A 26,192-nucleotide genomic window follows, 5' to 3' on the forward strand; every position below is an offset into this window, starting at 1 on the left:
CGTAACCATGCATGCCAAAATCTAATAGCACGCGTGTGCATGTCCTGATGTCCCAAATAAAAACCTTCCGTCGTGGAGGAACTCGCGGCTTCGCGGTTCTCGCAGCAGCTCCCCACCGAGTGCGTCCGCCTCTCTCTCTCTCTCTCTCTCTCATCAGAATTGGGCGGGATCCGAGCCGGCCGCGCCGCTCGCATTGCTCGATCGAGAAAAAAAAAACATTCAGGGAGGCAGGTAGGTCGAGAGCGGAGGAGGAGAATGCAGCAGCAGATGGCGGCGGCGGTGGACGAGCAGATGATGGTGAAGGCCATCAGGGAGGAGTCGCCGTGGGAAGCCCTCCCCAAGCGCATCCAGGCAGCGCTCGTCTCCAAGGAGGAATGGCACCGCAGGTACGTGCCTGCGTCAGATCAAACCCCGAGAATCAATTTATCCATCCTGAATGATCCTGCATGCTAGAAAAAAAGAAACTAACCCCAGTATAACAATTCATCCAATTTGGGCTTTCATTCCATGAATTGGTGTCCATTTTAGGCTTATTCATTATTTTTTAGTTAGGGTCATGAGGGTGGCAAGAGTTGTGTTTGTCTGAATTCTGATGCCAACAGAAAATATTCGTTACTGCTAGTTGCCGTTTATATCTGTTAAAAATACGAAGAAAATTAGAAGTATCATATGCGTGCTTGGAAATGTAATGGTTTTACATAAAAAGAGCAAAAAGACATCAGACATGGTGAAAATATGAATAAACATAGTTAATATATATACCATACAGTCTCATGAATACCAAATTTGTTGGAGAACATAGTTCAAATACAAAACTCAAAGCCATCATCCCTATTGTATAATGAGCAACCTTTTGATTTCACAGCGTCTCATTTGGTTGCCGCATGTTTGATATCCTGGTTTATTATACAAACATTGCCACACGATTGTGGATTATTGTATACGTAAAAGGTTGCCTTGGAGCTCCTGTTTTGCCCGAAAAGTATGCAACGAAGGGGACTATTATGAGGACCTGATGCGCTATCTCCGCAAAAACCTTGCAGTATGTTGTCCATATTTTCCTTCCTCCTTAATTACTCAACAATTTTATGATATCTTGCGGAGAAAAGAAAAAGCTGTATCCTGTTTTGCTGACATCTTGTTTAGAAGCTAGTTCTACCAGTAACTGACAAACATATACTGAAATAGCAGAGGTCCTAGCCAGGCTTCAGAAAGGATCATAAACGAAAAACGATTTTATTCTACTTGATTCCATACTTCTTTCTTCAAAATGCTAAATACTATGACTGAAGGTTGCTCATGTAACACGATTCTTTTATGAATATTCTTAGGCTTGGATATTTTTGTAAAACATTTATATCATGACTGCCTTGGAACAGTATTTTTGCAGTTATATCCATACCATCTTGCAGACTTTATATGCCGAGTAATGAGGATATCACCCTTCAGATATTACTGTGATGTCCTTTTCGAAGCTATGAAGAATGGTAACCAATTGTTATATAAAACATTTTTGCCATCGCATTCCACTTAATTAGTTCACCTGTCATCATGCCTAAAACGTTAATTAATAAGTTATTTCAATATTTTCCACCATGAAAAAGTAACAAAGGAATGATATAACTCGCAAATATCGTTTCTTCAAGAACCTACATAATCTTTGCACCTGCTAATAAGTTTTATTTCTTGCATATGTCCTATTGTAATTGATTTATGCTCATGAAAAGTCTGATTAGGCTTGATAATATGTACTTTTCACTTTTAAAACATTTATATGATGGAGATTATTGTGCACCCGTTCTTTGATCCAACGTATTAATACTCAGTTCCAAATTTTAGCTCACTTTAGTTTTGTGTAAGCAAAATTTCTTAACTTGGACTAAGTTTTTTTTTAATATATTAACATGTACAAGTTCAAATAAATGCACTATGGGACATATTTCATGGAGAATTTAAGGAAACTAGTTTCATGTTGTAGATGTAGGTGTATATAAATTTGACCAAAGTTAGATAAGTTTGACTCAGAATAATTAAAGTGGTCTATAATTTGCAAACAATAGTTTTTTTTGTTCTGACTTGGTTTATAATATTGGCAGAGCAACCATACGACAGTATTCCAAACTTCAGTGCTGCAGATGCTCTTAGGATTACTGGTGTAGGAAGAAACGAATTTATTGATATCATGAATAAGTGCAGATCAAAGGTATTTATCAACTGTACCATGGCCTTTCATTAACATTGTTGTTGCCATTGGAATGCATGTGTAGTATTGCTGTGATGTAGGAAAGGACGCACTTAGGTTATTGTTTCCTGAATGGAAGTAAAGAGAGCATAATGAAAACAACCCTTTTCATGTTTTCTCCTGTTACAAAAATAACCTTTCCATTTTTGGATATTTCAGAAGATAATGTGGAAACTGAACAAATCAATTGCGAAAGAGTTGTTGCCAGCAGAACCTGCCGATTTAGCAATAGAACCATGGTGGGGCGTTCGATTTGTCAACTTCACATTGGAAGAATTTAAGGTTAGATCCATCTATGTTGTTTTTATTTTTGTTGAGTAAGGACATTGCAATTTGACAGGGAAAAAAATACAATGCTGCCATTTCTATCATGTAAAGTATGCATTGTTTGTTCTCAATGGAAGATAATAATACACTAATACCTTGCACTAGTGGGAACTGATGCGCTACTGTACTGTAGAAGCTTTCAGAAGATGAGACATCAGCAATAGACAAAATATGTAAGGAGGAAGTCAATTCATATGTTCTATTTGACCCGGAGGTTGTACGGGGCCTTTACAAGAGAGGGATGGTATACTTCGATGTCCCTGTTTATCCTGATGATCGTTTTAGAGGTATGCAGCTTCAACAAGCTTTGTCATTGTTTAATTCTATAGAATTTCATAACTTGGGCCCATTTTAAAATCATTGCCTCGTGGGCCCAGATTCATCCGCATAGTTGCCTTTTTTTTGCTGAAGAAAATGTCAGGAAGAAGCTTGAATCTATCCTGCTGTCTCTAGAAATGAATATTTCGACCATAAACACCTTAGGTCTCTGATTTCTTCTAGTCAACCATCTATTTGGGATGCTTCAGTTTTGAATTCATACCATCGCTTCGGTTTCCAGGCTTGAAGGTTTTGTTTCAAACAAGATCAGTCCTATGAAGATCCAATTGAAGAGTGAGTAGTTTCCTTCAGTAGTCTTCTGTGAAACTGTAATGAACTACATTCCCTATTTAGCTGTAGTCAATTGCTAGATTTTTCGCTGTTATTTTTTCTTTTCTTTTTAGGGGAGATGCCGAGCGCTGCTGAGCTGATCTCATCAATTCTGGTGCATCATGGGCTCGTGGCCCATTAGATGCTCAAATCACTTTGATTTCCACATTTTCTGACCCCTAATGAAACGCACTTGCAAATCAGGTGGCCCGTACCACGTTACAATGCTATTGTCAATCTGATCCGATTTTCTTTTTCTGGTATCATCTGGGACAAAATCTTGCACTCAGGAGTCCACACCACTTACAAAAAATTACTTTAGGTAATATGGATATTATCTTGCTGATAATAATATGTAAGATTGCGTGGATACGAATCTATCGTGAAAACCTGATATACCGTTTATGACATAAGCATTTGAAATTCATGAAACCATACCCTTTTTTTTCATACCGGCATGCACAGGTATTTGAAATGCACTACTGTTTTGGATGATTCCTTGCATACGTCCTCGATCCTAAAATGCAAGGTATCAAAAGTTTAAAAATTATCTTAAATTATAAAGGCTCTTCGTCCAAAAATACAATATATCGAATGTTTAAAATTTATCATGAATTATAAGGTATCTTATGTTGTTCAACTCTGTCTACATATATTTGCCTTTGAACTCCATCTATATATGCATGCTTTTTAAACACCATCTTCTTGCTCCAAATAACTTATGTAATTAATATCTGAAAAATCAATGACATTGCACGCCTACTTTTTCAAACTGTTTATTACTAATAAATTTAGTAAGTTAACAACGTAATTGACTAATTAGTTAGGAGCAAATTATGTTAGTCTTTTGTTAGTCTCTTTTATTTAGAGTCTATTTGATACCAGAGCTAATTGCTAGCTAGCTAAAAATTAGCTAAAATTAGCTCTAGTATATCTAAACAGGAGAGCTAATAGATGTTCTAATTTTTTAGCCAAATCTTCAACTAGCTGTTAGCCAAATAACTAGCTAACCTTAGCAAGTTTGAGTTATTTTTAGCCTAACTAGTACAATTAGTCCTATATCTTATTACCTTAATCCTAAAATTGTTTGAATATTTGTATTTTAATTATTAGGACAGATGGAGTATTAAGGTGTGTACTCCTACCATGGATAGCCTCGTAACCATGCATGCCAAAATCTAATAGCACGCGTGTGCATGTCCTGATGTCCCAAATAAAAACCTTCCGTCGTGGAGGAACTCGCGGCTTCGCGGTTCTCGCAGCAGCTCCCCACCGAGTGCGTCCGCCTCTCTCTCTCTCTCTCTCTCTCATCAGAATTGGGCGGGATCCGAGCCGGCCGCGCCGCTCGCATTGCTCGATCGAGAAAAAAAAACATTCAGGGAGGCAGGTAGGTCGAGAGCGGAGGAGGAGAATGCAGCAGCAGATGGCGGCGGCGGTGGACGAGCAGATGATGGTGAAGGCCATCAGGGAGGAGTCGCCGTGGGAAGCCCTCCCCAAGCGCATCCAGGCAGCGCTCGTCTCCAAGGAGGAATGGCACCGCAGGTACGTGCCTGCGTCAGATCAAACCCCGAGAATCAATTTATCCATCCTGAATGATCCTGCATGCTAGAAAAAAAAACTAACCCCAGTATAACAATTCATCCAATTTGGGCTTTCATTCCATGAATTGGTGTCCATTTTAGGCTTATTCATTATTTTTTAGTTAGGGTCATGAGGGTGGCAAGAGTTGTGTTTGTCTGAATTCTGATGCCAACAGAAAATATTCGTTACTGCTAGTTGCCGTTTATATCTGTTAAAAATACGAAGAAAATTAGAAGTATCATATGCGTGCTTGGAAATGTAATGGTTTTACATAAAAAGAGCAAAAGACATCAGACATGGTGAAAATATAAACATAGTTAATATATATACCATACAGTCTCATGAATACCAAATTTGTTGGAGAACATAGTTCAAATACAAAACTCAAAGCCATCATCCCTATTGTATAATGAGCAACCTTTTGATTTCACAGCGTCTCATTTGGTTGCCGCATGTTTGATATCCTGGTTTATTATACAAACATTGCCACACGATTGTGGATTATTGTATACGTAAAAGGTTGCCTTGGAGCTCCTGTTTTGCCCGAAAAGTATGCAACGAAGGGACTATTATGAGGACCTGATGCGCTATCTCCGCAAAAACCTTGCAGTATGTTGTCCATATTTTCCTTCCTCCTTAATTACTCAACAATTTTATGATATCTTGCGAGAAAAGAAAAAGCTGTATCCTGTTTTGCTGACATCTTGTTTAGAAGCTAGTTCTACCAGTAACTGACAAACATATACTGAAATAGACAGAGGTCCTAGCCAGGCTCAGAAAGGATCATAAACGAAAACGATTTTATTCTACTTGATTCCATACTTCTTTCTTCAAAATGCTAAATACTATGACTGAAGGTTGCTCATGTACACGATTTCTTTTGATTAATATTCTTAGGCTTGGATATTTTATGTAAAACATTTATATCATGACTGCCTTGGAACAGTATTTGTGCAGTTATATCCATACCATCTTGCAGACTTTATATGCCGAGTAATGAGGATATCACCCTTCAGATATTACTGTGATGTCCTTTTCGAAGCTATGAAGAATGGTAACCAATTGTTATATAAAACATTTTTGCCATCGCATTCCACTTAATTAGTTCACCTGTCATCATGCCTAAAACGTTAATTAATAAGTTATTTCAATATTTTCCACCATGAAAAAGTAACAAAGGAATGATATAACTCGCAAATATCGTTTCTTCAAGAACCTACATAATCTTTGCACCTGCTAATAAGTTTATTTCTTGCATATGTCCTATTGTAATTGATTTATGCTCATGAAAAGTCTGATTAGGCTTGATAATATGTACTTTTCACTTTTAAAACATTTATATGATGGAGATTATTGTGCACCCGTTCTTTGATCCAACGTATTAATACTCAGTTCCAAATTTTAGCTCACTTTAGTTTTGTGTAAGCAAAATTTCTTAACTTGGACTAAGTTTTTTTTAATATATTAACATGTACAAGTTCAAATAAATGCACTATGGGACATATTTCATGGAGAATTTAAGGAAACTAGTTTCATGTTGTAGATGTAGGTGTATATAAATTTGACCAAAGTTAGATAAGTTTGACTCAGAATAATTAAAGTGGTCTATAATTTGCAAACAATAGTTTTTTTTGTTCTGACTTGGTTTATAATATTGGCAGAGCAACCATACGACAGTATTCCAAACTTCAGTGCTGCAGATGCTCTTAGGATTACTGGTGTAGGAAGAAACGAATTTATTGATATCATGAATAAGTGCAGATCAAAGGTATTTATCAACTGTACCATGGCCTTTCATTAACATTGTTGTTGCCATTGGAATGCATGTGTAGTATTGCTGTGATGTAGGAAAGGACGCACTTAGGTTATTGTTTCCTGAATGGAAGTAAAGAGAGCATAATGAAAACAACCCTTTTCATGTTTTCTCCTGTTACAAAAATAACCTTTCCATTTTTGGATATTTCAGAAGATAATGTGGAAACTGAACAAATCAATTGCGAAAGAGTTGTTGCCAGCAGAACCTGCCGATTTAGCAATAGAACCATGGTGGGGCGTTCGATTTGTCAACTTCACATTGGAAGAATTTAAGGTTAGATCCATCTATGTTGTTTTTATTTTTGTTGAGTAAGGACATTGCAATTTGACAGGGAAAAAAATACAATGCTGCCATTTCTATCATGTAAAGTATGCATTGTTTGTTCTCAATGGAAGATAATAATACACTAATACCTTGCACTAGTGGGAACTGATGCGCTACTGTACTGTAGAAGCTTTCAGAAGATGAGACATCAGCAATAGACAAAATATGTAAGGAGGAAGTCAATTCATATGTTCTATTTGACCCGGAGGTTGTACGGGGCCTTTACAAGAGAGGGATGGTATACTTCGATGTCCCTGTTTATCCTGATGATCGTTTTAGAGGTATGCAGCTTCAACAAGCTTTGTCATTGTTTAATTCTATAGAATTTCATAACTTGGGCCCATTTTAAAATCATTGCCTCGTGGGCCCAGATTCATCCGCATAGTTGCCTTTTTTTTGCTGAAGAAAATGTCAGGAAGAAGCTTGAATCTATCCTGCTGTCTCTAGAAATGAATATTTCGACCATAAACACCTTAGGTCTCTGATTTCTTCTAGTCAACCATCTATTTGGGATGCTTCAGTTTTGAATTCATACCATCGCTTCGGTTTCCAGGCTTGAAGGTTTTGTTTCAAACAAGATCAGTCCTATGAAGATCCAATTGAAGAGTGAGTAGTTTCCTTCAGTAGTCTTCTGTGAAACTGTAATGAACTACATTCCCTATTTAGCTGTAGTCAATTGCTAGATTTTTCTGTAGCTGTTAAAATCAGTGTACGATTTTTTATACTGCAGGCTACTATATGCTGTATTCGTTATATCAAGTGAAAATGCTACGGTTGCTGAATTGGCTACAACTTTACAGGCTGACCTTTATCAGCTCCAGGCAGCTGCATCATTTGCTTGTCGACTAGGATGGGCTGTAAAGCTTTTGGATACCGACTCTGTTCTTAAGGATTCAAGCACTTCTGCATTGTCCAATAATATTCTTAGTGATGAAGTTGAAAGTTCACGTACGAGTATCGCCTCAGAAAAGTCTAGTCATGAGTTGCTTAGTAATGATTCTGATGGACACAAGAAACACTCTGGGATGGCTTATGTGGGCTTCATTGTGGATGCTAATGTAACTTCATACTTAATGATGGGTTCACTGTCTCCATGTTAGATTCCCTTGCAATTGCCTAGTAGATATTTTACGTTTTTAAGCAGAAATCTATGCGATATCACTGATATCCAATGAGATGTGCGTAAATTTTCTAATATAGTTGTCTATGTTTAAATGATGCTTACACAGCTCCAGGAAACTTTTCTATAAAGTGGCATAATGGACTAACCCTTCCTCACTAACCTGTTGCAGGTTTAAAGTCGCATGCTGTAACACTATACGAGGCAGGAAAACTTGGTGATTCTTGTATTGCTGATTTATGCAATAATCTAGCCAGTTTAGAGGGAAAACGGTTTGAAGGTGAGCTGCAGGAATTTGCAAATCATGCTTTTAGCCTTCGATGCTTCCTTGAGTGTTTGTTGTCTGGCGGAACATCAAATGAAACAAGCGACCTGACTAGTGAAGCAAATAATCAGGAGAGCTCTATGCAGGACGATTTAGATACCACTTCTACCAAGGAAAACAGAGAAAATGACGGTGTTGATAATGCTATTATGGCCCTGTTCGGCTGGCTGAATTTTGACTGAAATTGGCTGAAAAACACTGTAACAGAACTGACCAAATCATAAGAACGTAAGTACAAAAACAATCACCGAAGTGATCAAATTCCTGTACTTAAGCTCCCATAATCCCGGTAGTCCGGAAATCACAAAGGATTTCAACCAACTCTCGACATTCAAACCAAGACCGTAGTGATTCAACACCACATCATTCGTTACAACATTTCGCAAGTGGCATCCGGATTACATCCATCAGAGTGCAAATAAAATATTACAAATCAAGTTCAAATTTGCGGAAGCAACATAGTTTAGTATATAACTTCATAGTTTCAAATACATTGCCAGCTCAAAGTCATGTCCCACAAAAGCATCTTCAGGTACGAGAACTAGGAGAGATCGCACCCAACGGTCTAGTCTTCATCCCCAGCCGGGAGAAGGCAATACTTGCAGCAACCAAAGTAGAACTGGTCATCTGCAATAGGTGGGAGATAAACCCTGAGTACGAGAAGGTACTCAGCTAGACTTACCCGTCAAAACCAGAAATAAAAGACACCAAGGGTCATGCAAGGCTTATGATGTGGGCTAGCTGGACATAGTTGCATAAAAGAGCTTATGAATATAGTAACCAATTTAAACTTCGCATCAAGTTTATCATCATTTACCTGTCCACTAGATTTGCACCTGTACTAGAGCACTCACTTATTAGGAGCAAACAATATTAACCATATCAGGTATAATAAGGCTGTCATCATTATATCATCGTTTCTGAACTATTATGTTATTTAGTGTATCTACTTTGGAGATAAGCTCGTCAAGTTCTCACTAACCGGGAGAGACGGCGACTCGAATCGAATTACAACTCAGCTGAGGGGGTATTCCTAACTCTCACCCTGGCATACTTTGCAAGGGTAGCCGTGGGTCACCTTTGGGATAACTCAGGAACCAAATTCGCGGGTTCGATCAGCGCCAACGCTCTCAGGGATTACCCTTCTGCCAGGACGATCAGGACTTTTAAATCACCTGCCCTTAGACTCACGCCTACGGATCTCTTCCGAGACGTACTTTATACTTATCGACTCCTGACCTGAGGTGAGCTACTCGGCTTCATGGTCGGTCTTCAGACACGGCCAACTAAGAGAGAGGCAGGCGTTCAATATGAACAGGAAAGGCTCCAAGATTCAGTCCTTAAGCGACACAGACGGAGTCACTATAAACCGGCAAGCCTCCGCTCGGTCTTCATTTCAAATTAAGACAGGTTCTTTTCCACGATAGCAAATATAGCTAACCGTGCTACATGTATATCCCTATATCTCGTAGGTGACAGGAAATCACCTGACTTCTACTGCGTTTAAGCAGGGCTAAGCACTACACGAACCTGAGCCACATAGGATTCAGGGTATCAATATCTGGACAAGGATTAGATAACCAATGCAGCAAGTGTTTGCATCCAACACCTAAACTTAATGCAACAATATATATATGTGACAATAATACTTTAACTGCATTTCGGAAATTAGGAGGCTTAATATGCCCCGGGGCTTGCCTTTCATAAAGTTGCACGGACGGTGATCCGGGCACTCAACGGCGACCTCGTGTGGCACTTCTCCCGAGGGCTGCACCTCCTGAACCTCCGGTGTTGACTGTTGCTGCTCCCCGCTCGGTTCCTCGAATTCCAACAGTGTCACACCTTCCGGTACACCTATTGCATGCCGATGCACAAGATAAATATCATGGATGCATAAGGAATGACATGATGCTCATGATGAATGGATCACAGTAAGTGTTTAACGAAACATCACTGGACACTCGTTTACCGATTAAGAATAGCTCTATTCAAATCACTTTAAAACATGTATCTAACTTAACTTGAAGAACAAGATCTACTTACCTAACTTGCATAATCTAAGATAAAGATGCTCATCTTCAGTTAAAGGCCTAACACCTAGGAACATTACCACAAGCTTAGGAAATAGTAAAGACATACTTAAATCAACAGTTAAAGTTTCATATGCAAACAAGCAGTCCTTTAATTCGATCACAACAAGAGTTCTACCATTCCAAATAACTTGCAAGAGGACATTCTGGAAAGCCTATGAAATTCTCTACAAATCATTTGTAAACATCAAAGCATGATTCTTGCGTTAACCAAATCGAATTAAGGTAAACATAGAATCTGTCCAGAAATGACAGGTTTACTAAATTAATTATTTAGTGATGATGCAAAAGCATAATTGGACCAAACCAAGTTTACCAACTTGTTGCACATACCAGAGGAACATCAGAAAGTATAGTGCCAACCTCTAAATAAATTAGTTAATGTCCTTTTCTAATTTATTTAGTTAATTAGGTGATTAAAGCAACATATAGTAAAACTATTCATAAAAATCTACAAAAATTACAGTAGCTATCTCATGCTTCACATAGACTACCATAAAAATTTCAAAGCAATTGGTCAAGCAGAACTTGCTGTATCAAAAATAATAGATGGTAGGGCTATTTCTAGCATAATTAGGAAACCCTAATGAAAAGTGTCAAGCAACAGATTTCATATTTTTCCTAGCATCATTCTAGCATAAGAATAGCACTCACCAAATTTTACCTTTACTGGATCTATAGAAAAATTATGAAAATTCACACAAGGTCCATCCATGCAAACAAGAGAATTTCCTAACTCCTACATACAGTGTCCAAAATGTATGAAAATTTAACTACAAGCTATTAATGATATGAGCAGTACACCATAAAAATTTCATGCCATTTGGAGCTACATAGAAAAAGATATAATTACCCTTATTTCCTTCATGATTAAAAGAGATAATTAGCAACTCCATTTTTCATAATAGAACATGGCATAAATTATATTTTTAATATAAACTAGACATTATCATGAACTCAACAAAATTGGAACCACATCATTTGGATCTACCAACTAGGAGATACATATTTTTGAATTTGTACACAAATCTGTGAAAAAGAATAAAACGAAACAAAATGGAAACCCTAATGATCTACTGGGCCGGCCCGGACAGACTCGGCAGCCCGCGACGCACGCGCTAGCGCAGCCCAAACATGGCACGGCCTAGGTCAAACTCCTGCCTCAGCTCGGCGGCTGACAAATGGGTCCCGCGAGTTAGTGAGACAGACAGGGGAGGAAGAAAGGACGGCGGCGTAGCTCGTCGCCGGTGACAGCTCTGGCGAGGCCATCGGTGCCAACATGTTCGCCTCACCCGTGCGCACCTAGTGGAACCATCTATTGTAATGATTGCAGCGGCTAGAGGGAGTGGCGATGGCCATGGCGGCGCACGGCCACGGTTTGGCCAGCTCCGGCGAGGTGACGGCGTCACGGCCCTAGTGGCCTACCCTACGAGCATTAGCATCACTCACTAGACCCAGCGCAAGGGAGAGAGGGGACGGTAATAGGCTCGAGCGGCGCAGCCCCATGCGAGCTCGGCCGGCGGCGGTCATGGCGACCCGGTGGAGCCGCCTTCGCGGTGAGCTCTACCTGAGGCGAAAATGGGATGACAGTGGGGTCGCAGACATGGAGGAGCTCACGGTGGTGCTGTGGCTTAGAGGAATCAGACCAAGGCGCTTAGTTGAGGGGGATTTTGGCTCAGCGGTTGCCACAACTTCTCGGTCGCCGCGCTCGCGGAGGAAGGAGATGGCAGGGGTGAAATGGCGAGGTGAAAGGCGAGTGAACGAAGCGCTAGCTTTCATCTAGAGCACGGACACGCGACGTGGAGGCGCTGGCAGAGCATGCACGCCATGCGGTGATCAGTGCCTGAGCCGGTCGGCCACGGCGTGCTCTGTCGGTTTTCTGAAACGGCCTGAATCAACGCCCGATGACACGACTGACAGCGTGCTTTTGATGATCTATAACTCCCAAACGGTGGCGATCTGGTTCAGGGTATAGTTAACAAAATTGAAGATCTATGTGAGTACAACAACTTTGTCAATTGGAGCTCGAGTTGGTTCGGCTTGGTTAGGGAGATACAAGGATCCAAACAATGACACATGAAACTGAAAATCGTCTCAAGGACTTAGAAAAATTCTAAGTGTAGAATTCAACCCCAAATCTAACTTGTGGGCCATGTTTGAGGCTGTTCCACACATTTTCATGAGTTGGTCATAAAACAACTTTTGTTCCTTGATAAATTGGATACAACTTTGGTAAAGGGTGCACAGCCATGCAAGGTCTCTAGGTTGGTCTTTTGAATTAGTCAAATAGTGGCACTTTAAAGGTCATTCTAAGTCAAACCTCCACTAGAGGGCATTTTAGTCATTTTGATCCACATGAACAATGTCCCATCAATTACCCTAAGTGTAGTTAAAGTGTATTAGACCATAATCAACCACTTTACATAAATGCTATACCAACTTCTAATGATCACATGTGATGAAGCAACAAAACACTTCAATTTTACTCAAATGTTGCAATTCCATGTTTCACATGTTTCATGCCTTTGTTGCAATTTTAACTTGCCACATTCCTACCATGTTGCCATGTTTCAAGGTATGAGAAACTCATGTTGCATTCACATGTTTCACTACTACCATTCACAAGCAATCAAGTATGAAACAAACATAATTGCGAATGTTGCATATGCATGTTTCAGTGACAATGGCATGATGAGATAGATGATGCACATGTTTATGAAATGAAATGCAATTTTGTAGAAGCCAAACACCTAGGGTGTTACAGCCCTCCCCCTTAGAAAAATCTCGTCCTAAGATTTGGAAAGTGTACCATTTAGTATAGAAAGCCGGATAATTTTCTCTTAGATAATCTTCCCGCTCCCATGTTGCATCCCAATCACTATGATTACTCCAAACTATGTTGTATAACTTAACTACTCGCCTATGAGTCACCCTTTCTTGAGTATCCAGAACCTGCACGGGCTTCTCCTCATAAGAAAGATCAGATTTCAAGTTGATTCTCCTCATAGCTACTCTTTCCTCAAGAATACGGAGACACTTCTTCAGCTAAGACACATAGAATACTGGGAATATAGCTCCCATTTCACGTGGTAGATCGAGTTTATAGGCTACTCTTCCACTTTTCTTGATAATGCGGTAAGGTCCAACATATCGAGGCTCAAGTTTCCTTTTGATTCCAAAACATTTTACTCCTTTCATAGGGGATACCTTCAGATAAACATGGTCACCTACTTCAAACTCAATAGGTTTTCTTCTCTTATCAGCGTAGCTCTTTTGTCTAGCCTGAGCGGCAGTCATATTCTTCTGTATAGTTCAGACTTGCTCTTCGGCTTCTTTTACAAAATCAATACCATAGAATCTTCTTTCTCCGGGTTCCACCCAGTTCAAAGGAGTTCTACACTTGCGGCCATAAAGTGCTTCGAAAGGAGCCATTTTGATACTCTCTTGATAACTATTGTTATAAGAGAATTCAGCGAGAGGCAACCATTCCTCCCAAGAGCCTTTGCAAGAGATAAGACAAGCTCTAAGCACGTCTTCAAGAATTTGATTAACACGCTCAGTCTGTCCTGATGTTTGCGGATGATAGACATAACTACAGATTAGATGAGTGCCAAGATTCTGATGTAAGCACTCCCAAAAGCGAGCCGTGAATTGCGGTCCTCTATCTGAAACAATGGATTTGGGTACACCATGGAGACGTACCACTTGTTGAAAATAAATCTTAGCATAATTGTGAGGGTGATAGGTAGACTTGACCGGAATAAAGTGAGCGGATTTAGTTAGATGATCTACGATAACCCAGAAGGAATCACAACCCTTTTTGGTAGTGGGTAACCCAATAATGAAATCCATGACAATTTCTTCCCACTTCTAGCCAGGAATAGAGAGTGGCTGCAATAATCCGGGCCTCATATGAATAGCCTTGACTCTGCAACAGTTATCGTACCTTGCCATGTAGGCTACGATTTCTTTCTTCATCTTGGTCCACCAATAATACAGCTTGAGATCTTGATACATTTTACTGCTACTAGGATTTCAAAGTTCTTTGTCTTTGGTTACTATAAGCCTATCATTAAACCAGAGAATTCCTTTGTCATCGACCCTAAAGTGCTTGGTCTCCTGATCTTTCATCTTTCGCTTGATATGAAACACACCCACATCAGTCTTCTGGAATTCGATAATTTGACTTCTAAGAGAGCAATCCACAGTGATATTGTGGAGTACTACAGGATGAAGGAGGTGTGCCAGATGAAAGTCTTCACTAACTAAGGAATTGCAATGGGCCTTTCTGCTTAAGGCATCAGCAACCACATTGGCCTTGCCAGGATGGTAGTGCACTTGAAGGTTGTAGTCTTTGATCAATTCTAACCATCGTCGTTGACGCATGTTCAACTCGAGTTGAGTAAAGATGTACTTGAGACTTTTATGGTCAGTATAGATGTTGCACACATTAGCTAGTAAGTAATGTCTCCAAATCTTCAGGGCATGAACAACCGTAGCTAGCTCTAAGTCATGGGGTAGGATAATTGATTTCATGCTTTCGAAGCTGGCGCGAAACATAAGCAATGACTCGGCCCTCTTGCATAAGAACACACCCCAAACCGGTGCCACATGCATCATAGTAGACATCAAAAGGCTTCTTGATGTCAGGTTGTGCCAATATAGGAGCAGAGGTTAGTAAGGTCCGCAAAGTGTGGAAAGCCTCTTCACACTTCGGAGTCCACACAAACTTCTCATCCTTTTGAAGTAGTCGAGTCATGGGCTTGGTGATTTTTGAGAAATCCAGGATGAATCAATGATAATAGCTAGCTAAACCTAGGAAACTTCGGACCTCTATGACCGTAGTACGTGCCTTCCACTCTAGGACTTCTTGTACCTTAGTAGGGTCAACCGAAATTCCATCTCTAGATAACACATGACCTAGAAAAGGTATCTTCTTCAACCAGAATTCGCACTTGCTGAACTTAGCATAAAGCTGGTTGTCACATAATCGGGTTAACACAATTCTCAGATGTTCAGCATGCTCTTCTACATTCTGAGAATATACAAGGATATCATCAATGAACATGATGACAAACTTGTCCAATTTTGGCATGAATACTGAATTCATCAGGTACATAAAGTGTACCAGAGCATTTGTCAATCCAAAGGACATGATAAGATATTCGAACAAGCCATAACGAGTAGAGAAAACTGTCTTAGGTATATCTTCAGGATGAATTTTGATCTGATGGTAGCCAGACCTCAAATCGATCTTGGAGAATACCTTAGCTTTGGAGAGTTGATCAAACAGAATATTGATGCGAGGAAGAGGGTATTTGTTCTTGATGGTAATAGCATTAAGGGGGTGATAATCCATGCACATGCACATAGACTCATCCTTCTTCTTCACAAAGATAGCTGGACAACCCCAAGGAGAAGAACTAGGCCGAATCAAACCTTTCTTTAATAGCTCATTTAACTGACTCTTCAGCTTAGCCAACTCATTGGGCGGCATTCTATAGGGCCTTCGATAAATAGGAGCCGTACCCAGAATGAGTTCTATTTTGAATTCTACTTCACGGTCTAGAGGTAATCTAGGCAAGTCATCAGGAAAGACATCTGGAAACTCACAGACAACCGATATATCTTCAATGGCTTTGGCTAGGGTAGCATTGGCTGTATTGTGGATAGCGATATCATGAGGTAACTGCACTAGAAAACCCTTCTTATCCACAGGATCCCTCAACATTACCACACAGGTCGATGTATCGATCAACACTCCATTCCCGCTCATCCACTTCATCCCTAGGATTACATCGATTCCTACCCCCAGTAGAACTACAAGATCCGTAAGAAACTCTCGATCCCCAATCTCAATCTTTACATCTTTAACTACTTGGTTAGTCATGATATTATTTCCAGCAGCACTAATACAATAACCACCCTTGACAATTGTAATCACATTCATCTTATGCTTAGATGCAAAAGTAGAACTCACAAAGGAATGTGAAGCACCAGAATCAAAGAGCACAACTACAGGGTGATCATTAACAAGGAACTTACCAGCGGTGACCACTTCACCAGCAGGAATTTCCTTCACAGTAGTGTAGTGAACATGCCCCTGATAGATGTTTCCCTAAGCATTCTGCTTGGGAGGATAGGGACAAGTACTAGCCCAGTGACCAGGCCTGTTATAGTTCTAGCACGACCTGTTAGCTGGTGGCACATTGGAGCTACTCTGTCTAGAGGTATTCTTTGGCAAGGAAACTATGTACCCCTTGCAAAAACTAGTTTTAGCTTGATTCTTCTTCTGAGGTGGGCGGTACCGGACATTAGCACTGGGTGGACGATATTGGGTTTTGGATACCACTGGTGCTTTAGACTAAAAAGCACCTGCCTCAAAGTTTCTTTTACGGGTCTTGGAAGTAGCATATACCTTATCATTATTGTCCTGAGTCAGGGTGTCACTAATAAACTCATTAAAGGTGACACACTTGCAGTTGCCCATAGACTTCATCAGTTTAGGGGAAAGTCCCCTCTTGAAACTAGCTATCCTTTTGGTGTCAGTATCAATGAACTCGGGAGCATACCTTGCCAGGTTGTTAAATGCCTGGAGGTATTCATTAAGACTCTTGTTGCCTTGAGTTAGCTTTATGAACTCGGTATGCTTAATGGCCATGAGACCAGGAGGGATAAAATGTCCCCTGAAAGCTTCTTGGAACTGGTCCCAAACTACCTTGACGTTTGTAGGGAAGGTGGTCCTATGATGGGTCCACCAGATGCCTGCAGGGCCTTGGAGCTGGTGTCCTGCATACGAGGCCTTCATACCTTCTGTCAAACAGAGCAATCCAAACCTTTGCTCTATCATACTCAACCATTCATCAGCTTGTAATGGTTCTTCTGCCTCTCTAAAGATAGGAGGCTTTGTGTCCATGAAGTCCTTAAAGCTGCTATACTGGTTTGGCTCGGGTCCCTAGCGGACATGTCAATCATCACGGTTAGCCAGTTGGCGCATAGCCTCAGCTAGCATGCACTGACTTTCGACGACTATCTGCATTAGCTCAGCTGGTGTGGGCGGTGGAGGAGGTGGTTGTTCCTCATCTCCAAGGCTACGACCGCGATGAAGATTATAAGCCATCTGCAAAATGTATAGCCAATGAGCACTGACGATGTGGAAATTTTGTAGATGAATTGTATAATTATGCCAAACTGACTCCAATGGAGAAAATGAGTTTATGCTATCAACAGAGGCACAATCATCCATCACAATCACACAACTGATCAAGCACATCGATTGACACATTAATGCGATGAACTTAACCAACAATGAGATCGATAGACCGCACAGACAGAAATTATCAAAGGCTCACATATGTGGAGCATAACATGTTTGATAGGTTACATCCAAGCCATAGAGGTTCCAAACTGACATCAAAGATAACTTAAGGTTTGATATTACATCCCAATGATTAACTTATTACAAGCTACTCGTTCATGCATGAGGATCAACAAAAGACTAGCTCTAGTGCATTAGCTAAGTAGTAAGCTAAACTACGCATCATCCTCAGAGTCAGTGTCAAAGATCTCTCCTCCATCTTCATCACTAGTAGGTTCTAACTCCTCATCTTCCTCCTCATCAGGTGGAACGTCCTCAGGTCCATTAATCTCAATGTCATCATCATCCTCAGCCATGATGACACTAGAGCCCATCTCATCCTCATTGTCATTCTCATCATCAGGGGGTAGGAGAGGGTGAAGCTGATTGTGTAACAGGTGAACCTCCTCATGGAGATGGTCATTGTACTCTTCGATAGCTGCCAACTGCTGCTCGAGCTCCACCTGTCGCGCTCTCAACACATTCTCTTCGTTCCAGGCTTCATTCCATTGGTTCAGCACATGAATCAACATACGTTCATAGTTGTGGTGAGCAACTATCAACCTCTAAACCTCTAGGGTTTCTTGATCCCGTTCCTATGTTACTTGCTCCAAATGGTGCTAAGCTGCACTCCTCTCAGCAGTCACCCGGGCTAGCTCTGCCCTCAGCCTTTCCACCTCAGTAGGCTCTGGACGGGGCTCACAAAGAGCTAACCGGTGACGAGGCGCCCTGCCTCCGGTGGACTTGCGAGCAGTGCATTTCGTGCGCGCCATCTGTAGCAAAAAGTTGCAACATAAGGGGAGAATCATTTAAGGGATACGAAATTTAATTAGTTGAGACCATCAATTTTAAAGGAGGGAGTAATGCAAAAATGCTATGTATGCTTGAACATGATGCATGCACGATCCATACGTCCTCACAAACCTAGAAAAATTTAAAGGCTAGCGAAATATATGGTGGCATACATACGTTCTCTCGTATACGCTAGCTAGTCGATCTACAATGATACGTTGTTAGTGTACCTGCAGAAAATTTCATTTCAGCCCAATAATTTCACAAAAAGACATGCAAAGTAAGTAGTAAACTAAATACTTTCGTACATACATCCCCCGATGTATATACTCTAGTATCACAGCTACCCAACAGAGATACCCACACTTAAGTACTCTCATAGATACATGTTCGAACATGTAAGTATGCGAGCAACCACAACTACTCTCCCCTAGACCGACGGTTGGACGGTCATGCTCTCACAACTCCCACTTACCAGAGCGTAGATGTATTTTGATCCATACATTACCACCCAAGCGGATGGCATCCATACAATAGCACGCTGTATGGACAACGAAACAGAAATAAGTAGGAACCCCCAAGTTAGTACTTTAATAAGCCACCTAAGAGTCCTTATTTGGGCATAAAGGATATGACAACTGGCAACACTTAGTATTTAATTTAGAATTTTCACAAATACTTTTGTTTTAAATACACAAATGACATGTTTAGTGTTCAATCTTACTCTGATACCAGCTATAACAGAACCGACCAAATCATAAGAACATAAGTACAAAAACAATCACCGAAGTGATCAAATTCCTATACTTAAGCTCCCATAATCCCAGTAGTTCGGAAATCACAAAGGATTTCAACCAACTCTCGACATTCAAACCAAGACCATAGTGATTCAACACAACACATCATTCATTACAACATTTCGCAAGTGGCATCCGGATTACATCCATCAGAGTGCAAATAAAATATTACAAACCAAGTTCAAATTTGCGGAAGCAACATAGTTTAGTACATAACTTCATAGTTTCAAATACATTGCCAGCTCTTAGTCATGTCCCACAAAAGCATCTTTAGGTACGAGAACTAGGAGAGATCGCGCCCAACGGTCTAGTCTTCATCCCCAACCGGGAGAAGGCAATACTTGCAGCAACCAAAGTAGAACTGGTCATCTGCAATAGGTGGGAGATAAACCCTGAGTACGAGAAGGTACTCAGCTAGACTTACCCATCAAAACCAGAAATAAAAGACACCAAGGGTCATGCAAGGCTTATGAGGTGGGCTAGCTAGACATAGTTGCATAAAAGAGCTTATGAATATAGTAACCAATTTAAACTTCGCATCCAGTTTATCATCATTTACCTGTCCACTAGATTTGCACCTGTACTAGAGCACTCACTTATTAGTAGCAAACAATATTAACCATAGTAGGTATAATAAGGCTGTCATCATCATATCATCATTTCTAAACCATTATGTTATTTAGTGTATCTACTTTGGAGATAAGCCCGTCAAGTTCTCACTAACTGGGAGAGACGGCGACTCGAATCGAATTACAACTCAGCTGAGGGGGTATTCCTAACTCTTACCCTGGCATACTTTGCAAGGGTAGCCATGGGTCACCTTTGGGACAACTCAGGAACCAAATTCGCGGGTTCGATCAGCGCCAGCGCTCTTAGGGATTACCCTTCTGCCAGGACGATCAGGACTTTTAAATCACCTACCCTTGGACTCACGCCTACGGCTCCCTTCCGAGGCGTACTTTATACTTATCGACTCCTAGCCTGAAGTGAGCTACTCGGCTTCGTGGTCGGTCTTCAGACATGGCCAACTATGAGAGAGGCATGCGTTCAACATGAACAGGAAAGGCTCCAAGATTCAGTCCTTAAGCGACACAGACGGAGTCACTACAAACCGGCAAGCCTCCGCCCGGTCTTCATTTCAAATTAAGACAGGTTCTTTTCCACGATAGCAAATATAGCCAACCGTGCCACATGTATATCCCTATATCTCATAGGTGATAGGAAATCACCTAACTTCTACTGTGTTTAAGCAGGGCTAAGCACTACATGAACCTGAGCTACAAAGGATTTAGGGTATCAATATCTGGATAAGGATTGGATAACCAATGCAGCAAGTGTTTGCATCCAACACCTAAACTTAATGCAACAATATATATATGTGACAATAATACTTTAACTACATTTCAGAAATTAGGAGGTTTAATATGCTCTGGGGCTTGCCTTTCACAAAGTTGCACGGACGGTGATCCGGGCACTCAACGGCGACCTCGTCTGGCACTTCTCCCGAGGGCTGCACCTCCTGAACCTCCATGTTGACTGTTGCTGCTCCCCGCTCGGTTCCTCGAATTCCAACAGTGTCACACCTTCCGGTACACCTATTGCATGCCGATGCACAAGATAAATATCATGGATGCATAAGGAATGACATGATGCTCATGATGAATGGATCACAGTAAGTGTTTAATGAAACATCACTGGACACTCGTTTACTGATTAAGAATAGCTCTATTCAAATCACTTTAAAACATGTATCTAACTTAACTTGAAGAACGAGATCTACTTACCTAACTTGCATAACCTAAGATAAAGGTGCTCATCTTTAGTTAAAGGCCTAACACCTAGGAACATTACCACAAGCTTAGGAAATAGTAAAGGCATACTTAAATCAACAGTTAAAGTTTCATATGCAAACAAGCAGTCCTTTAATTCGATCACAACAAGAGTTCTACCATTCCAAATGAATTGCAAGAGGACATTCTGGAAAGCTTATGAAATTCTCTACAAATCATTTGTAAACATCAAAGCATGATTCTTGCATTAACCAAATCAAATTAAGGTAAACATAGAATCTATCCAGAAATGACAGGTTTACTAAATTAATTATTTAGTGATGATGCAAAAGCATAATTGGACCAAACCAAGTTTACCAACTTTTTGCACATACCAGAGGAACATCAGAAAGTATAGTGCCAACCTCTAAATAAATTATTTAATGTCCTTTTCTAATTTATTTAGTTAATTAGGTGATTAAAGCAACATATAGTAAAACTATTTAGAAAAATCTACAAAAATTACAGTAGCTATCTCATGCTTCACATAGACTACCATAAAAATTTCAAAGCAATTGGTCAAGCAGAACTTGCTGTATCAAAAATAACAGATGGTAGGGCTATTTCTAGCATAATTAGGAAACCCTAATGGAAAGTGTCAAGCAACAGATTTCACATTTTCCCTAGCATCATTCTAGCATAAGAATAGCACTCACCAAATTTTACCTTTACTGGATCTATAGAAAAATTATGAAAATTCACACAAGGTCCATCCATGCAAACAAGAGAATTTCCTAACTCCTACATATAGTGTCCCAAATGTATGAAAATTTAACTACAAGCTATTCATGATATGAGCAGTACACCATAAAAATTTCATGCCATTTGGAGCTACATAGAAAAAGATATAATTACCCTTATTTCCTTCATGATTAAAAGAGATAATTAGCAACTTCATTTTTCATAACAGAACATGGCATAAATTATATTTTTAATATAATCTAGACATTATCATGAACTCAATAAAATTAGAACCACATCATTTGGATCTACCAACTAGGAGATACACATTTTTGAATTTGTACACAAATATGGGAAAAAGAATAAAACGAAACAAAATGGAAACCCTAATGATCTACTAGGCCGGCCCAGACAGACTCGGTAGCCCGCGACGCACACGCTAGCGCAGTATAGACATGGCACGGCCCAGGTCAGGCTCCTGCCTCAGCTCGGCGGCTGACAAATGGGTCCCGCAAGTCAGTGAGATGGATAGGGGAGGAAGAAAGGACGGCGGCGTAGCTCGTCGCCGGTGACAGCTCCGGCGAGGCCATCGGTGCCAACATGTTCGCCTCACCCATGCGCACCTAGTGGAACCATCTATTGTAACAATTGCAGCGGCTAGAGGGAGTGGCGACGGCCATGGCGGCACACGGCCATGGTTTGGCCGACTCCGGCGAGGTGATGGCGTCACGGCCCTAGTGGCCTACCCTACAAGCATCAGCATCACTCACTAGACCCAGCGCAAGGGAGAGAGGGGACGGTAAGAGGCTCGAGCGGTGCAGCCCCATGCGAGCTTAGCCGGCGGTGGTCATGGCGACCCGGTGGAGCTGCCTTCGCGGTGAGCTCTACCTGTGGCGAAAATGGGATGACGGTGGGGTCGCAGACGTGGAGGAGCTCACGGTGGTGCTGTGGCTCAGAGGAATCGGACCAAGGCGCTCAGTTGAGGGGGATTTTGGCTCGATGGCTACCATAGCTTCCTGGTCGCCGCGCTCGCGGAGGAAGGAGATGGCAGGGGTGAAATGGCGAGGTGAAAGGCGAGTGAACGAAGTGCTGGCTTTCATCTGGAGCACGGACACACGACGTGGAGGTGCTGGTAGAGCATGCGTGCCATGCGGTGATCAGCTCCTGAGCTGGTCGGCCATGGCATGCTCTGTTGGTTTTCTGAAACGGCCTGAATCGACGCCCGATGACACGACTGACAGCGTGCTTTTGACAATCTATAACTCCCAAATGGTGGCGATCTGGTTTAGGGTATAGTTAACAAAATTGAAGATCTAAGTGAGTACAACAACTTTGTCAATTGGAGCTCGAGTTGGTTCAGCCTGGTTAGGGAGATACAAGGCTCCAAACAATGACACATGAAACTGAAAATCATCTCAAGGACTTAGAAAAATTCTAAGTGTAGAATTCAACCCCAAATCTGACTTGTGGGCCATGTTTCAGGTTGTTCCACACATTTTCATGAGTTGGTCATAAAACAACTTTTGTTCCTTGATAAATTGGCTACAACTTTGGTAAAGGGTGCACAGCCATGAAAGGTCTCTAGGTTGGTCTTTTGAATCAGTCAAATAGTGGCACTTTAAAGGTCATTCTAAGTCAAACCTCCACTAGAGGGCATTTTAGTCATTTTGATCCACATGAATAATGTCCCATCAATTACCCTAAGTGTAGTTAAGGTGTATTAGACCATAATCAACCACTTTACACAAATGCTATACCGACTTCTAATGATCACATGTGATGAAGCAACAAAACACTTCAATTTTACTCAAATGTTGCAATTCCATGTTTCATGCCTTTGTTGCAATTTTAACTTGCCACATTCCTACCATGTTGCCATGTTTCAAGGTATGAGAAACTCATGTTGCATTCACATGTTTCACTACTACCATTCACAAGAAATCAAGTATGAAACAAACATAATTGCGAATGTTGCATATGCATGTTTCAGTGACAATGGCATGATGAGATAGATGATGCGCATGTTTATGAAATGAAATGCAATTTTGTAGAAGCCAAACGCCTAGGTTGTTACAAACACTGTTCTGACTAAATTGTTGTGAGAGAAAAACACGGTTCCGGCTAAAAAAAGAAACCGAACAAGTCGAATATGGGGTAAACCGAACGGGGCCGATGGATGAGCTATCACCACAGGATAACAAAATGGGTGATTTTGATGCCACAGATGTGAATGCATCACCATCTTCATCTATTGTATCTAAAGGCAAGGAAAGCATACTCAAACACTATTTTGACAACATTCATGCCACAAAGCTGGGTGATTCAACTGGTAAAGGTCCATTGTCGAAGCGTAAAAGAAGTTACCGAGTCAACATTCTTCGCTGTGAGAGCTTAGCTTCTCTGGGCCCATCAACACTAGAAAGACTACTCGCTAGGGACTACAACATTGTAGTGTTTATGATCCCTCTTCAATCTTCACTAGTTCTACCTTGCCCATCTGGTCTAGTACATTTTGGTCCACCTTCTTACTCTTCAATGACACCTTCGATGAAACTGGCATTGTATACATCAGGGACTTGTGGCCCAATATCTGCTATTTTTATGAAGGGGCAGCGATTGAGGTTTCTGCCTGAACCATTAGCCAGCTATGAGAAGGCACTAGTATGGTCTTGGGATCAATCTGTAGTGGGTGGTGGACTAGGACGCAATTTTGAAGCGAACTTAGTGAAAGGAAGCCTACTTTGTAAAGTTATCTGCTGCTCTTCCTCTGTATGCGTGGTAGGGGCAGACGTCGAAAGGGCTCCCCTGCTACTGCACTATAGCTGTGGCAGGGGCAGGCGTTGAAAGGCTCTCCTACCACACTATAGCCACAATAGAAGCAGGCACCAGAGTTAGCCCTGCTGTCATATCTAGTCACTGTAGCAGCTTGACAGACTAGCATGTCTGTGTAGTAGGATTTGATGGATAGAGTTGTATATATAGCTTCCCACTGCAACTCAGTAAAGAGAGCAAGTTTAGTTTTTATCATCTCCTCTGCAAAGCTCTGGCCAATGCTTGTGCTTTGTGCTGCGTGTGTGCGCGCTCTATTCTCCCTCCCTCTTCTTCCTCTAGCCGTAGTGTGTGGTCAGGAACGACGGTGAGCGGTCGGCTCACCCATGCAGGAGATCTAGGGGCCAACACAGTGGTATCAGAGCCGTACAAACACCATCGCTGGACTAACCACTAGCGATGATGGACGGTTCAGAGATGGGCAACAACAACGACGCTGCTGTGGCTGCCCAGCCATGATAGGAGGTCGTCGTGCGCATGGTGCGGGAGATCAGCGACACTAGTTGGCCGACGCTGACTCGCATCGACTACGCCGAGTGGGCGGTGACCATGAAGGTCAAGCTCAGAACCCGATGGCTCTGGACTGCCATTGATAAGGGCACCGACAACGAAGAAGACAACATGTCAGCGTTGGAGGCTATCCTCGCTGCTATGCCAACGAAGTATAGGGAGCCATTAGGGACAAAGAACTCTACTAAGTAGGTGTGGAGGCCATTGCAGCAATGCACATCAGCTCCGACCATGCAAAGAAGGTGATGACCCAGCTGCTGAAATAGGAGTACGCCAACCTCAAGTTCAAGGATGGTGAATCAGTGGAGGACTTCTCCCTTCGCCTGTAGTCGCTCATCAACAAGCTGAAGAGCCATGACATCACCATCGATGAAGAAGAGGTGGCCTCCAAGTACCTCCACTCCATGCTAGTGAAGTACATCCAGATCGCTCTCTCCATAGAGACGATGCTGGATTTGTCCACCCTCACTATTGAGGATGTGACAGGCCATCTGTGGGCATTGGATGAGCACATGGAGCAGACCACAACAACGATGGACAATGGCAAGCTACTATTGATAGAGCAGGAGTGGGCTGCCTGGAAGAAGTCCGGGGAAGCCTCCTCTAGCCACGGTGATGATGGCAAGCGCCGCAGCAAGGCTTCTTTGGAGAAGAAGAAGAAGAAGGTTGACCCTAATGCCTACTAGCGCTGTGGGAAGATGGGCCATTGGGCAAAGGAGTGCCCAAATCGAAAGCAGGAGAAGAAGGCTGATGAGGATGATGAGGCCACTCTCCTAATGACAACATTCTATGCACTGCACAATGTTGAGGCCAAGGAGAAGGGAGAGGTGATGGTAGTGGAAGAGCACGACAAGGCTCTGAAGGCTGTGAACCTCGACAAACCATGTGCCCAAGTCCACCTCGGAAGTGTGGGCAACGAGCAGG

At 41.6% G+C, this 26,192-nt stretch overlaps 1 pseudogene; it reads left to right on the forward strand.

The window, feature by feature from the left end:
* The first annotated feature begins 255 nt into the window (after nucleotides 1-255).
* On the forward strand, nucleotides 256-25,954 carry LOC136510708 (uncharacterized; annotated as a pseudogene).
* The last annotated feature ends 238 nt before the right edge of the window (nucleotides 25,955-26,192 follow it).

The sequence above is a fragment of the Miscanthus floridulus genome, chromosome 16, assembly GCF_019320115.1.
Source record: "Miscanthus floridulus cultivar M001 chromosome 16, ASM1932011v1, whole genome shotgun sequence".
NCBI lineage: Eukaryota > Viridiplantae > Streptophyta > Magnoliopsida > Poales > Poaceae > Miscanthus > Miscanthus floridulus.